Source organism: Diplotaxodon limnothrissa, linkage group LG23 (assembly GCF_057381915.1).
Source record: "Diplotaxodon limnothrissa isolate DT_005_m linkage group LG23, D_limnothrissa_male_GT1.1, whole genome shotgun sequence".
Classification (NCBI taxonomy): domain Eukaryota; kingdom Metazoa; phylum Chordata; class Actinopteri; order Cichliformes; family Cichlidae; genus Diplotaxodon; species Diplotaxodon limnothrissa.
The window spans coordinates 17,511,725-17,525,707 of record NC_140617.1 but is presented as its reverse complement, the minus strand read 5'-3'; the positions used below and the strand labels follow the sequence as shown (position 1 = coordinate 17,525,707).

Here is a 13,983-nt window from a genome sequence, read left to right as displayed (position 1 = left end):
ATATTTCAACATATGCAAGATAATACTTCTGTGAAGACAATTCATGTGGCAAACAAGGACTGGATTGATTATAATGTCGATTCAATAATGCAGAGTAATACAGATATTTGCAGTCAGGTCATTTCTTTCTTTTACATATAACCCTGTCTTTTTCCCTTCAGGCTTAGAGGGAACATTCTCTGCCCGGTGATGTATGGTCCTGATTACTCCAGGTTTGTGTTCTAGAGGTTGGAAGGAGTTGGTCACTCTTTCGAGTATGCCAATGTTCACATTTTGGACAGAGAGGACAGATGGTTTGAAAGAGGACTAAAAGAAGGCATCTATGTCCACTGTGAACGACCATCTTTGAACAGAGGCGGGGGTTTACGACACCAACTGTCTGCCATCTATAATCCAGTTTTGAGATCCCTTCCCAGACACCTTAAGGCCCACTCACATCCAGGGCCATCTGACCGCAGGAAATCAAATAATAGGGTGGGGCTAGGTTTCACAATGAGCTCACACAAAACCTTCCAGACACTTAATTTTAATCTCTTCAAGTCTAAACAGATTTACTATCACTGACACAAACAGACAGGTCTGACCCGTTTCAGTGTTTGGATATCACTCTAACCCTCCACAGTCCACTGGTTTATACAGGCTCTGGTATCACATGATCAGAGCAGCAGTTCAAACAGCACAGTAGTATACAGCACAGTAGTATACAACACTACTGTGTCCACATTAGTACTCACCGAGTAGGTTAGAAGCTGTATTTGGGAAGCTGTAAATCAGCGGTATCCAGGAAGAGAAGATCTGGGAGAATCCAAGCCTGTTTTTCCACTGTTACTGTACTGACACCGCTTTGTATCCAGATCTTTTTCTATTCTACAGACTACAGCAGCACAACCCACATAGCTACACTCTACTTTTAATGCAGGAATCCCAACTATATCACAAGTAAATTAGGACTAACAGTGTGAAACCTTCACACTGCCAGCTACACAGAGTTTCTAAAGGGCGATAAAGGAGGAGGAGGGAGGAGCTAAAGAGCTCTGTCTGTGGTAAACAGTCCGCTGATCTCTGCCTTAGATTGAATTATTTCTCATGTTTTTGCAATGAATTCTCTTTTAAATTTGACAAACAGAGGGCATAGTAGTGTAACTTATCTTATATTTATGTCCTTCGAGTTACCAATGAAGATGTTAAATACTGTGTAAAGTGATGAGTGGCAGACTATATCATAACACTTACTATAAAACTATATTTTGTTTATATCCCTGTATAACTTCTATCATGCATGTGAACAGGCCTACCATAAAGTCTTTTATTTTGAAATTATTTCAGAGAATAACTAATAACCAGGGGATTTCAGATGATTTGTTAACTTAAGATCAAACAGACACATTTTTACTTTCTGTTTCCATTTGACTGTTAAAGGTCAGATTCTGGTCATAAAAACACTGAATGATCTACAAAAATTTACATCCAAAGTCCAAAAGTCCAAATTACTCCTTCCTCAATATTTGATCGTCAGACTGAAAAGGAGATTTGAAAGATAATTAAACTGAGTAAAAGATCCTAAAGGCTGCCACAGCTCCAGCCCATTTGATTCTATGACACCTCTTTGAAGACTTCCTGCTGGTCTTTATTTCATGTCTTTATCCTCTGTTTGTTCACTTTTTATGTTTCCTTTATGTGTGTTTATCCACTTATCTTTATACTTATACATCACGGGTGTCTTGCTTTCACTTTTGCTTCCTCTTATCTGGTCACATGAGTCAGGTCAGCTGTGTCTTGTTTTCCTCTGATTACCCTCCTGTTATCACGTATAGATCTTCATCCTCATGCTCTGGTCTCCATGATGTAAAAATTATCACTGACAGAGTACAGAGTGCTGTATGAATGCTCCACCTTCACAATAATAATAATAGTAATAACAAACTTTATTATTGAGCCTTGTTGTCTCGTGTGAAAGAATCAGAAACAACGTCAGGAATAAAAACACAGGAACACGCGAGGAGAGTTATGTTCAGACTCAAAACTGACTGTTTCTAAAATCTCTTTGAGCTCTGTGTCGGAATAAATGGTAAATGGCCTGTATTTGTATAGCACTTTACTAGTCCCTAAGGACCCCAAAGCGCTTTACACAACCAGTCATCCACCCATTCACACACACATTCACACACTATAAACATACATATTTATAATAATAATAATAACAATAATAATGATGATGATGTAGTGATGATGAGCTCTGAGACTTTGATCCTCCTAACACAAAGCTGTACTTTAAATTAAGTCATGCAGGGATGAGTCCAGCGCTTCTGTGGAAACCAGATCACTTTATCTGGGGCCAGGTTGCAGGGGCAGCAGCCTAAGCAGAGAAGCCCAGACCTCCCTCTCCCCAGCCACCTCCTCCAGCTTATCCGGGGGAACACCAAGGAGTTCTCAGGCCAGCCGAGAGATATAATCTCTCCAGCGTGTCCTGGGTCTGCCCCGGGGCCTCCTCCCAGTGGGACATGCCCGGAACACCTCACCCAGGAGGTGCCCAGGAGGCATCTTTGTCAGATGCCCGAACCACCTCAGCTGGCTCCTTTCGATATGGAGGAGCAGCGGCTCTACTCTGAGCCCCTCCCGAATTGCCGAACTTCTCACCCTATCTCTAGGGGAGAGGCCAGCCACCCTTCGGAGGAAGCTAATTTCTGCCGCTTGTATCCGCGATCTCGTTCTTTCGGTCACTACCCACAGCTCGTGGCCATAGGTGAGGGTAGGGACATAGCTCAACCGGTAAATTGAGAGCTTCGCTTTTACACTCAGCTCTCTCTTCACCACGACGGACCGGTGCAGCGTCTGCATTACTGCAGCTGCAGCCCCAATCCGTCTGTCGATCTCCGGCTCCCTTCTCCCATCACTCGCGAACAATACCCCGAGATACTTGAACTCCTCCACTTGGGGCAGGAACTCATCCCCAACCCAGAGTGGGCACTCCACCCTTTTCCGGCTAAGAGCAACACATTCTCACTCCCAAAGCGTAACATTTTACGCTAGGTGACAAATCGTCACCATATTACGTTTTCGGCTACCCACCACGTTCCTAAATGACGACCTCAGAAAAAAGAGGAAATATGAGAACTGTCTGGACTGAATCTACACATGTTCGCTCTTTTTCTTCAAATCACTTAGAAACACGTTATTTAACACCATTAAAGTCCTGGTTAAGGTCAGGAATAAGGTTATGGTCAGGGCTAGGGATAAGGTTAGGTTTAGGGCTGGAATACAGGGCTGGAACGTCTATTACCGCGGGAGCGTCATTGCACTGGATTCCAGCCATAACCCGCCGCGTACCATAAGAACGCCAAAGGTCTCCTTTCGCGTTCCTCAGGAACGCCGCGGGATGTGACAAAACGTCGACATGTTACGCCTCGGGAGTGAGAACGCTCTGCTGAGAACCATGGCCTCAGATTTGGAGGTGCTGATCCTCATTCCCGCTGCTTCACACTCGGCTGCGAACCGTTCCAGTGCAAGCTGGAGGCCTTCACCCGATGAAGCCAACAGCACCCCATCATCCACGAAAAGCAGAGATGAGATTCTGAGGCCACCGAAGTGAAAGCCCTCCACCACTTGGCTGCGCCTAGAAATCCTGTCCATAAAAATTATGAACAGAATCGGTGACAAAGGGCAGCCCTGGCGGAGCCCACCGGGAACGAATCCGTCTTATTGCCGGCAATGCGAACCAAGCTCTTGCAACAGTTGTATAGGGATCAAATGGCCCATAGCAATGGGCCAGACACCCCATACTCCCGGAGCACCTCCCACAGGACACCCCAAGGGACACGGTCGAATGCCTTCTCCAAGTCCACAAAACACATGTAGACTGGTTGGGCAAGCTCCCATGCACCCTCAAGTATCCTTGAGAGGATAAAGAGCTGGTCCAGTGTTCTGTGACCAGGACAAAAAACCGCATTGTTTCTCCTGTATCTGAGGTTCGACTAGCGGACTAACTCTCCTTTCCAGCACCCTGGCATAGACTTTCCCAGGGAGGCTGAGGAGTGTGATCCCCCTGTAGTTGGAACACACTCTCCGGTCCCCCTTCTTAAAGATGGGGACCACCACCCCGGTCTGCCAGTCCAGGGGTACTGCCCTGATCTCCACGCAACATTGTAGAGGTGTGTCAACCAGGACAGCCCTACAACGTCCAGAGCCTTCAGGAACTCGGGGCGGACCTCATTAACACCAGGGGCTCTGCCACCAAGGAGTTGTTTAACTGCCTTAGTGACCTCGCCTCCAGAAATTGGCGGGTCATTCCCCTCATCCCCAGACTCTGCTTCCTCCTCGGAAGACGTGTCAGTGGGATTAAATAATAATAATAATAATGGATTGGATTTATATAGCGCTTTTCAAGGCACCCAAAGCGCTTTACAATGCCACTATTCATTCACTCTCACATTCATACACTGGTGGAGGCAAGCTACGGTTGTAGCTACAGCTGCCCTGGGGCAGACTGACAGAAGCGAGGCTGCCATATCGCGCCATCGGCCCCTCTGGCCAACACCAGTAGGCAAGTAGGGTAAAGTGTCTTGCCCAGGGACACAACGACCAGGACAGAGAGCCCAGGGATCGAACCGGCGACCTTCTGGTTACAGATGCGATTCCCAACCCCCTGAGCCACGGTCGCCCCATTAAAGAGGTCCTCGAAGTATTCCTTCCACCGCCTGACAATTTTCTCAGTCGAAGTCAGCAGCGCTCCGTCAGCAGTACATACAGTGCAGGTAGAGCACCGCTTTCCCCTCCTGAGACGTCTGATGGTTTGCCAGAATCTCTTCGAGGCAGTCCGAAAGTCTTTTTCCATGGTCTCTCTGCACTCCTCCCACACCCGAGTTTTTGCTTCAGCCACTGCCCGAGCTGCATTCCGCTTGGCCTGTCGATACCTGTCCCACAGGCTAACCAAGCCCGATAGGACTCCTTCTTCAGCCTGGTGGCTCCCTTCACCTCTGGTGTCCACCATTTGTTTCGGGGATTACCACAGAGGCAGGCACCAACCACCTTGCGGCCACAGCTCAATGCAGCAGCTTCGGCAATGGAGACGCTGAACATGGTCCATGCTGACTCAATATCCCCAGTCTCCCTCGGAATGCTGTTGAAGCTCTGCTGGAGGTGTGTGTTGAAGATCTCGCGGACTGGGGCCTCTGCTAAACGTTCCCAGCACACCCTCACTACGCGTTTAGGTGCACCAGGTCTGTCGAGAGCCCTCCCCCGCCACCTGATCCAACTCACCACCAGGTGGTGATCAGTTGACAGCTCAGTCCCTCTCTTTACCTGAGTGGCCAGAACATATGGTCGCAGGTCTGGTGATACGATCACAAAATCGATCATCGACCTGCGGCCTAGGGTGTCCTGGTGCCACATGCACTTATGGACACTCTTATGTTCGAACAAGGTGTTTGTTATGACCAAACTGTGATTTGCACAGAAGTCCAATAACAAAACACCACTCGGGTTCAGATCGGGGAGGCCGTTCCTCCCAATCACGCCCCTCCAGGTCTTGCTGTTGTTACCCACGTGAGCAGATCTTCACTCTCCTAAACTCTGCAGTTTAGGGCCACGCAGGTGAGCAGTAGTGGGGGCGGAGCAATCCAAATATGGATGATATTGGTACCTGATGTTGAACTGGTATTGATCAGTACGAGTGTACTGTTGTTGTCAGTGGTTTACAGTTAACAAACGGTCAGGTGAATAAACAACACTGAGACACTTGTTACTAATAACGTGCAGCACGGGTGAAACTCAGACAGAGAGTCACCACGAACTGGAGCATTCGTTTATTTTTATAGGTTACATCGTCAATATGCAAATATAATCACATTTCCTGTTACGCAGGTCCTGATGCTGTCTGTGTGTAAGCTGTGTGTGTGTGTGTGTCACAAGTCAATTTCTAAGAATAATATAATGCAAGTCAACTTCTGCGGATGTGTATTTCTGTACTGGTCTCTTGCGGTAAATGTACACAGAGTCACAGGGTCAGCTTCCTGTTTCTACAGAAAACTGTGTCTGGTGAAATATGTATAACATAACATTTGAAGCATAATCAAATAAAACAATAAAAACTCCCTAACAGTTGTCAAGAGATTTATTCTAAATGACTCTTCTTCAGCTGAGAGTCTAAGAGTGAAGACACACACAGACGCTGCAGTTTTAACTTGCAAGGGCGTTTCACAGAGCGCTCACATCAGAGAGTGGGGCCCTGTGATCAGCGCCCTGTTCTTGCACTTGTCTTTTATTTATACAGAAGGAAAATGAAAACATTTGTTAAGTGGAATGCTGATACGTGAGCATGTGCGTATGTGATTGTGCGTGTGTGTGTGTGCGAGGTCAGAACTGCTTGTTCAACTTCTTACTATCGCTGTGGGAAGATTCAGATAGAAATATCAGAACACGTTTTATAAAGGACAATCAGTTCTAAGCAGGGAAAAGGTCATCATGCAGTATTCTATCACATGTAAACTTATATCATTAAAAGCTTATACTGACTACTAAGTACAATTTTCCCTTAACATTCCCTCCTGTTGTCAGTATAACTTTTAAGTGAGATATCAGTATGTAACATCTTGTTGTACATTTTCTGTCACATCATCATTAATCACACAAAGTCTTCACATTCCAGCAGGTCGGGGTCATCATCATCATCATTTGTCACGGCTACGTATGCAGCTACAGTGGAAACGATTATGCGGTTAATCATGAGTTTTAGACATGGCAGGATACATGTTCCAAAAACACAAAATAAAAGTAAAAATACTCCAACTCCGATGAGTAAGATAAGATAGAACTGTATTAATCCTATTAACTGTAAAATTTGGTTTCCAAATAGCACAGCACCGACAGAAGTTACAGAATGTGAGCAGAATACTATATATACACATATATAAATACAGAGACATATAAATAAGAGTGTACAAAAGGGATAAATAGAATAAATAAGAATACAAGGGAATTGCAAGTATTTCAAGTATTTCAAGCATTGAAGTCTATTGCACCATTGGTTATTAACAAAAAGTATTGCACAGTGAAAAGGCAGTAGTAGTCTTTTTAGCACTTGTAGCCAGGAGCCAGTGTAAAGCCAAGAAAACCAGTCACTTGTATCACGTACATAGTCCTGATTTTTGGCCTGCTGGATCCGTCTCAAGGCGTTCAGGGCGCCAGTCATGTTTGATGAGTGTACTTTGTCTGGTATGTAAGTGCAGCAGACGTTGTTGAAGAGGACGCAAAGTCCCCCTTTCTCTGCTAGTATCATGTCCAAAGCTACTCGATGTTGCATCACTGCGATCCGTAATGCATTGATTTCCTTATTCTGCTGTTCGTTGATCTTGCACGAAGCGTTCAAGAGGAGTCCAAAGCGGTAGTCCAGAGTTTCGATCCTCAGCATGTTTTTTCCGATTCCCACCCAGGGGAACAATGTGTGGAGTACTTTCCGTCCGGTAGTCCACAGTTTGAATTCCTTGGGTACTTTGCTTCCCCATATCGGGTCATGTGGATGAAGTTTAGGGAACGTTGATCTTCTTTTCCAGCGTGCTGTAGAAGTGGTGTTTACTGCGGTCATCCTGAAAGTGTGGTCTGACAGGAATATAGGAGCACATGTTCCTGTCCAGCCTGGGGGCAGTATGAAATATGCCCGTTGTCCACATAGCCAGGCCATTCCTTGCACCCAGTACGTGCCGTTAGAAGGTCCACTCATATTCACAGGGGCGCCCTCTCGGTGGCCTGCAGTTTGGTCACAGTTTGTGGTGTTTCCAAGGGGTCTGTTACCTTTCTCTTGTTTGTAGCACATGGAGTGGTTCTTCCCTGGGAGTTGGTCCAGAAACACTGGGAAGTGGATGGATGTATTCCAGTTTGTCACATTGAAATCAATCCAGAAGAGTTGATCACATGTTCCATTACTAAGTCAAGTCAAGTCATCTTTATTTATATAGCAATTATGCCATATTCAGAAGTTTGCAGATGACACAGCCATCATGGGGTGTATCTGGGATGATCAGGAAGAGGAGTACAGAAGTCTGGTGAGGAACTTTGTCGCATGGAGTCACACAAACTACCTGCAACTCAACACCTCAAAGACTAAGGAACTGGTTGTGGACTTCGGGAGGTCCAGAGAAGGTCCACTGCCGGTTCAGATAGAGGGGGAGGAGGTGGAGGTGGTCAACAAGTACAAGTACCTCGGGCTGTGGGTGGACAATAAACTGGACTGGTCATGCAACACAGAGCACCTGTATAAAAAAGCCCAAAGCCGACTGTACTTCCTCAGGAGGCTGAGGTCTTTTAACATCTGCAGGAAGCTCCTGAGGATGTTTTACCAGTCAGTGGTTGCTGGAGTACTTTTCTATGCTGTGGTGTGCTGGGGGAGCAGCACAGCAAAGAAGGACTCATCCAGGCTGGAGAAACTGATCAGGAGGGCTAGCTCTGTGGTCGGCATGAAGCTGGACACTCTGGTGACAGTGGCAGAGAAAAGGACACTAAAAAAACTGCTGGACATTATGAACAATGCTGGGCATCCTCTGCACACGGCCATTAACAACCAGAAGAGTCTGTTCAGTGACAGGTTGCTTCTCCCCAAGACAAAAACTAACAGACTTAAAAACTCCTTTGTCCCACACGCCATCAAACTGTTTAACTCCTCTCTGGAGGGGAGAGGGAGGGGAAACAGGAGGACAAAGGAGGGGGGAACAACTAAGCTGTAGTGCCTCTTTACTTCACTGTGCAATACCTTTTGTGCAATACTTTTGTTAATAGTCAATGGTGCAATAGACCTCAATAATTGAAATGTGCAATTCACTTGTATTTTTATTTTTATTCCTATTTATTCTATTTATCCCCTTCGTATATTTTATTTATATTTGTCTCTGTATTTATATGTGTGTGTGTGTGTGTATATATATATATATATATAATATTCTGTAACTCTGTAACTTCTTTTTTTTTTTTTTTGCCTGTCCCATTTGGTTCTTTAGCCATCAGAATTGTTGTCTGAAGACCAACAAGGATACCCAATGGATTTACTTTGCCAAATGGATCATCGTGGCATTGCCGTATTGGTCCATTTGATCAACCTTTGTTTTTATTATTTATTATATTTTATTTTCAGATGTTACAGACGGGACAGACATGAGTGAGGGATAGGAAAGGGAGAGAGAAAGAGGAAGGAAAAGAAAAACAGAAGGGGAGAGGGACAGTGAGAAGGGGGGGAGAAAAAAAATCTCCTGGATCACCTGTTGAGAGAAGAAGAATAGAAAACAAGCAAAAAAAAAACCCAAAGCAACATACTAAACACAACACCATCGCATTAATCTAGCTAAGTGTAAACAGCAGTAAATACTAAATATTCAATGTTGTTGTGCAGCACGCAGGACAGACAGCGCACAATGTGCTTTGAAGTAGCAGCCAAGAAAGGTGTAATTTAAGTCTACGAGCAGTGAACATCCGTGTGCATACCTGTGTGGATCAGCGCGCTAGTATTCAAATGGTTTCCACATGTAATGGTCTGCAAGAGGATGTAGCGAGTGTGGAGATGAAATATTATTTTACATTCATAATCTATGTTACTATTCATAATCCTTATTATTACTGTTGCATCATTTATGATTTATCATTATTGTCATTTCATTGACACATTTATTGAAACTGGTGATGTTATATTAAAGTCTGTATTTCAGGTGTTAGCATAAGCACATAATAATCTTTCATTGCAGGTGCAACTGTAATCGTGTTATACATATATTGCATAATTAAAGGGTTGAAGCTCGGTCAAGTTAATTAATGGTTTGAAGCTACGGGCAGCGCGATGTCTGGCCGATCAATGGAGCAAAGTTCAAGCTGGAAGGATTGCTTATATATATACAATTTAACATACATTTTCTATGAGTGTTTAAGAAAGGAAATAAAGGCCGTGTGCCCTGTGCTGTGGAGTTTGCCTGGTAACAGATGACGTAGAGGGAGGTCATGCACTTAGATTAACGACACAGACACATAGCCTGTCTGGGTAAACTGATTGCAAGTGTTGTCTAAGTCTAGACAAGTAGAATAACAGGAAGCATCTGGAGGAACAGAGGAAGTAGCGGTTCCTTTTTAGAATATGTCCTCGCTGGAGTTACTGGTCATCATAAGTATAAATATTACACCCACCTATTGTCAGGCGGGAGATGGAGCCTGATGTTTTGCAGAGCCCATTTTCACCACATATATGTGTTTTAATAAAATCATTTGTGTTGACCCACTATGGACTTTCAGTCGTATGTCTCTTCCTCAAAATTCGAACCACGACACGAGCCATAGCCCCGTCCCCCAGGGCATGAAGCAGGCATGGAGGAGATCCAGGCCCCAGACATCCAGAGGCCTCAGAGTGCAAGAGCCCAAGGAGGACCACCGGAGGGGCATCCGTGCCACCCTCATGGGAAGGGCTGAGGATCCCCAGACGAGGCGTCACCCAGTAGCCACCGAGGAGAAGCTAGAGGGGGCTGCACCGGCGTGCCCGCCGGCTCTGCCGGCAGCCAGCTGTGCCAGAGTGAACCGAGCCACAGGCCCAGAGGCCGGAGGCCCAAGGTCTGACCGAGCAACAGGCGCCAGGCCCCGCCAGGTAGCCACCGGGAGTGAGCCGGTACATACCTGAGTGCCCAGTCCCGGACACCAAGAACAACCAATGCACCGACCCCTGAGGGCATCAGTCACCGGCAGGGAGTGTGGTGAGGGGAGATAGGCCTTAGAGGGCCTGGGAGTTCCCAGAGAGCTGGAGTCTAAGACACAGACAAACAGGCACAGATAGACACAGACAAACAGGCACACACAGACACAAACATGCATTCCCACCCTCATGCACACATATACAAACACTCAGCACTCACCCAACGTAAGGATTGACATAAATGGACATGTACACACAATCACACTCCCCAAACATACTCTATACCCCGGGTCCAGGTACCCTCGCCCCCAGAGGGGGAAACAGAACCCAGATCCAAGAGATGTTACCCTTCCCCCCGTGGTGGAGGCAAGCAGACCGTCCCAGGCTCCGCAGCAGCAGGGAGGCCAATCGGACAGCTAACATCTCCTCCCAGCCCCCCCGCCCCAATGGCTAGCAGAGAAGAGAACTCTGTTACTTCTGTCGGTGCTGTGCTTTTGGAAACCGAATTTCCCAGAGGAACCCACCCCAGGGATTAATAAAGTTTTATCTTATCTTATCTTATCTTATTCACACAAAAGCACACAAATGTGAACATAGCGTATATACACATACAACACCATCCAATAAGATATGAGACCAAATAGACAGAATAAAAAAAGATATCAAAGAGATCCGAAAGCCTTGGAAAATAAGTAGGTCTTGAGATTCGATTTAAAGACTTCCAAGGATGAAGAGAATTTTATGAAGGGGGGAAGACTATTCCAGAGTCTCGGGGCGGCAATGGAGAAAGCCCTGTCACCTCTAGATTTGAGCTGGGAGCGTGGAACTGATAAAACCATCTGACTGGAGGAGCACAGAGATCGAGTGGGTAAGTGCAGGCTAACAAGATCTGAAATGTAGATCGAATTTCCCAGAGGAACCCACCCGAGGGATTAATAAAGTTCTATCTTATCTTATCTTATCTTATCTTATGTAACCTGGAGCCAAACCATGGAGAGCTTTAAAAATGAATAATAAAACCTTAAAATCGATTCTATGTTTAACTGGTAGCCAATGTAGAGATGCGAGTACCGGGGTAACATTCTCTTTCTTTCTAGTACCTGTTAGGAGCCTTGCGGCTGCATTTTGAACAAGTTGCAGGCGTGACAGGCTTGAGTGACAAATGCCTAAATAGAGAGAGTTACAATAGTCAAGACGTGACGATATGAAAGCATGGATAACAGTTTCCAGGTCTTTAGATGACAGGATATTTTTGAGTTTAGAAATGCTCCTGAGCTGGAAAAAACTGCCACGAACAACTGAATTTATTTGCTTGTCCAGCTTGAAAGTGGAATCAAAAATGAAACCAAGATTTTTTACATGGGGATGTACATTAGCTGATAATGGGCCCAAATTGTTTCTTATGAGACTAATAGAGTCCTGCTTACCGAAGATTATAATGTCGGTTTTGTCATGATTTAGTTTGAGAAGGTTCAGAGACATCCAGCAATGTATGTCGCTAAGACACTCTGAGACTTTCTGCAGTGTACTATCAGCACCTGGTTTTAGAGAGAGGTAGAACTGTGTATCGTCTGCATAAGAGTGGTAAGAGATCTGGTGTTTCTGAAAAATGGAGCCTAATGGGAGCATGTATAAGGAGAATAAGACCGGGCCCAGAATAGAGCCCTGAGGTATTCCACAAGTTAGTGTAGCTGGGGAAGAGTATTTGTTAGCCAGCATCACAGAATATGTTCTGCTCTCTAGGTAAGAGGCCAACCATTTTAGAGCAGAGCCTTGAATGCCGACACATGTCTTTAGACGGTTTAATAGGATTGTGTGGTCGACAGTGTCAAATGCTGCGCTCAGGTCTAAAAGGATTAAAACTGTACTTTTTCCAGAATCAGCAGCTAGAAGCACATCATTGAACACCTTCAGTAGAGCAGACTCTGTGCTGTGGAAGGCCCTGAAACCAGACTGATATTTGTCCAGAATATTATGCGTGTCTAAGAATGAGGATAATTGGTGGAGGACAATCTTCTCAAGAACCTTAGACAAAAATGGCAGCTTAGAGATTGGTCTAAAATTACCAAGAACTGACGGATCTAAACCAGGTTTTTTTTAGAAGCGGCTGGACAACAGCTTGTTTAAACAAGTCAGGAACAGTTCCATATGAGATACTGCCATTTACAATAGCAAGCATGTTGGGGCCGACTGTCTTCAGCACATCTCTGAGAAATGGTGTAGGTAACATATCCAAGGGGCACGTAGTTGGTTTCATGTGCATTATTATATCAGTGAGATGGGATAATGAAACCGGTTTAAATTCTGAAAAAAGGAATGAACATGTAGGTGGTTCAGAGGGGTCTTGGGATGGGAGCGGGATATGTGCTTGGATATCCTTAATTTTTTCAGTAAAGAATTTTTGAAAATCCTCAGACGTGTGTGGGGCAGTCTCAGATATGACTGATGTGGTGGGATGCAAGACAGAGTTGATTGTATTGAATAGAGCTTTAGGATTACCAGACTTCTTGTTAATGATCATGGAGAAATAATTTGCTCATTCTACCTTGATGGTGCGCTGATAGTTATTTAAGCAATCTCTAAACACTTGATAAGAAACGTGGAGCTTTAAGTCCAACAGCATGTGGGTTTGTGTCGTTGGTGATGATTCGGCTGTGTAGGAATCCAATGCCAGCGAAGTTAGCTGCACACTTTGCTTGAGTCTTGTTCAGGAGGGTCTCTCTGCTATTTTGCCAGCAGTTGGAGTGGTCAGAAGCACTTGGTATGGACCCTCCCACCGTGGCGAGCTCCAATTTTCCTTTGGAGTACTCGGACTGTCACGGCTGGGGCAGCAGTCGTGTTGTAGATGAATAAGGACCCAAAATGCAAGCAAGCGACTGATGAAGAGTGTGACGTCTATTTACAAGTGGCAGTGGCAGAAACAGACGACGAAGCATGAGAAATACTAACGGAAACTGTTGGAGCCAAGTCCAGGCCAATATTTTACTCAGTTACATCACGCCATATTTAAGTATTTGTCATGATCTTTAAGTTTCTATTATAATCTTGATCATTTTATGTTATAATGTAATATGCTGTGCTCCATAAATTAATCCTGCTTTATTAGTCTGTTGTTGTTGTAAAGTGTTGGTAGATGTCGTAAAGGGGTGTGTATTTGGCCCGCATGCGGAGGGGTGTGGGTAAAAGGTTAGGTAAGCAAGCAGGACGTGGAGCAACAGTTTTCTGACCGTCGCCGTTTTAATGTTATTTTTTGTTGTAACACAAAGGGAATATAAACAGAGCTCCCACCAGAGGCATTTGTTTTGTACCTTTCGATTTGTATGGAAAATAAA

The 13,983-nt window shown here is 45.1% G+C and overlaps 1 protein-coding gene across 2 annotated transcripts in view; it reads right to left on the bottom strand.

Moving 5' to 3' along the window:
• The window catches only part of LOC146607777 (tumor necrosis factor receptor superfamily member 14-like), a 58,929-nt gene extending 57,946 nt beyond the window's left edge, over nucleotides 1-983 (bottom strand). For both annotated transcript variants that reach the window (XM_085347380.1, XM_085347379.1), the window contains exon 1: nucleotides 735-983. The gene's annotated coding sequence lies outside the window, so the exon portion shown is untranslated. The remainder of the gene's footprint in view (nucleotides 1-734) is intronic.
• Between the last annotated feature and the right edge of the window lie 13,000 nt (nucleotides 984-13,983).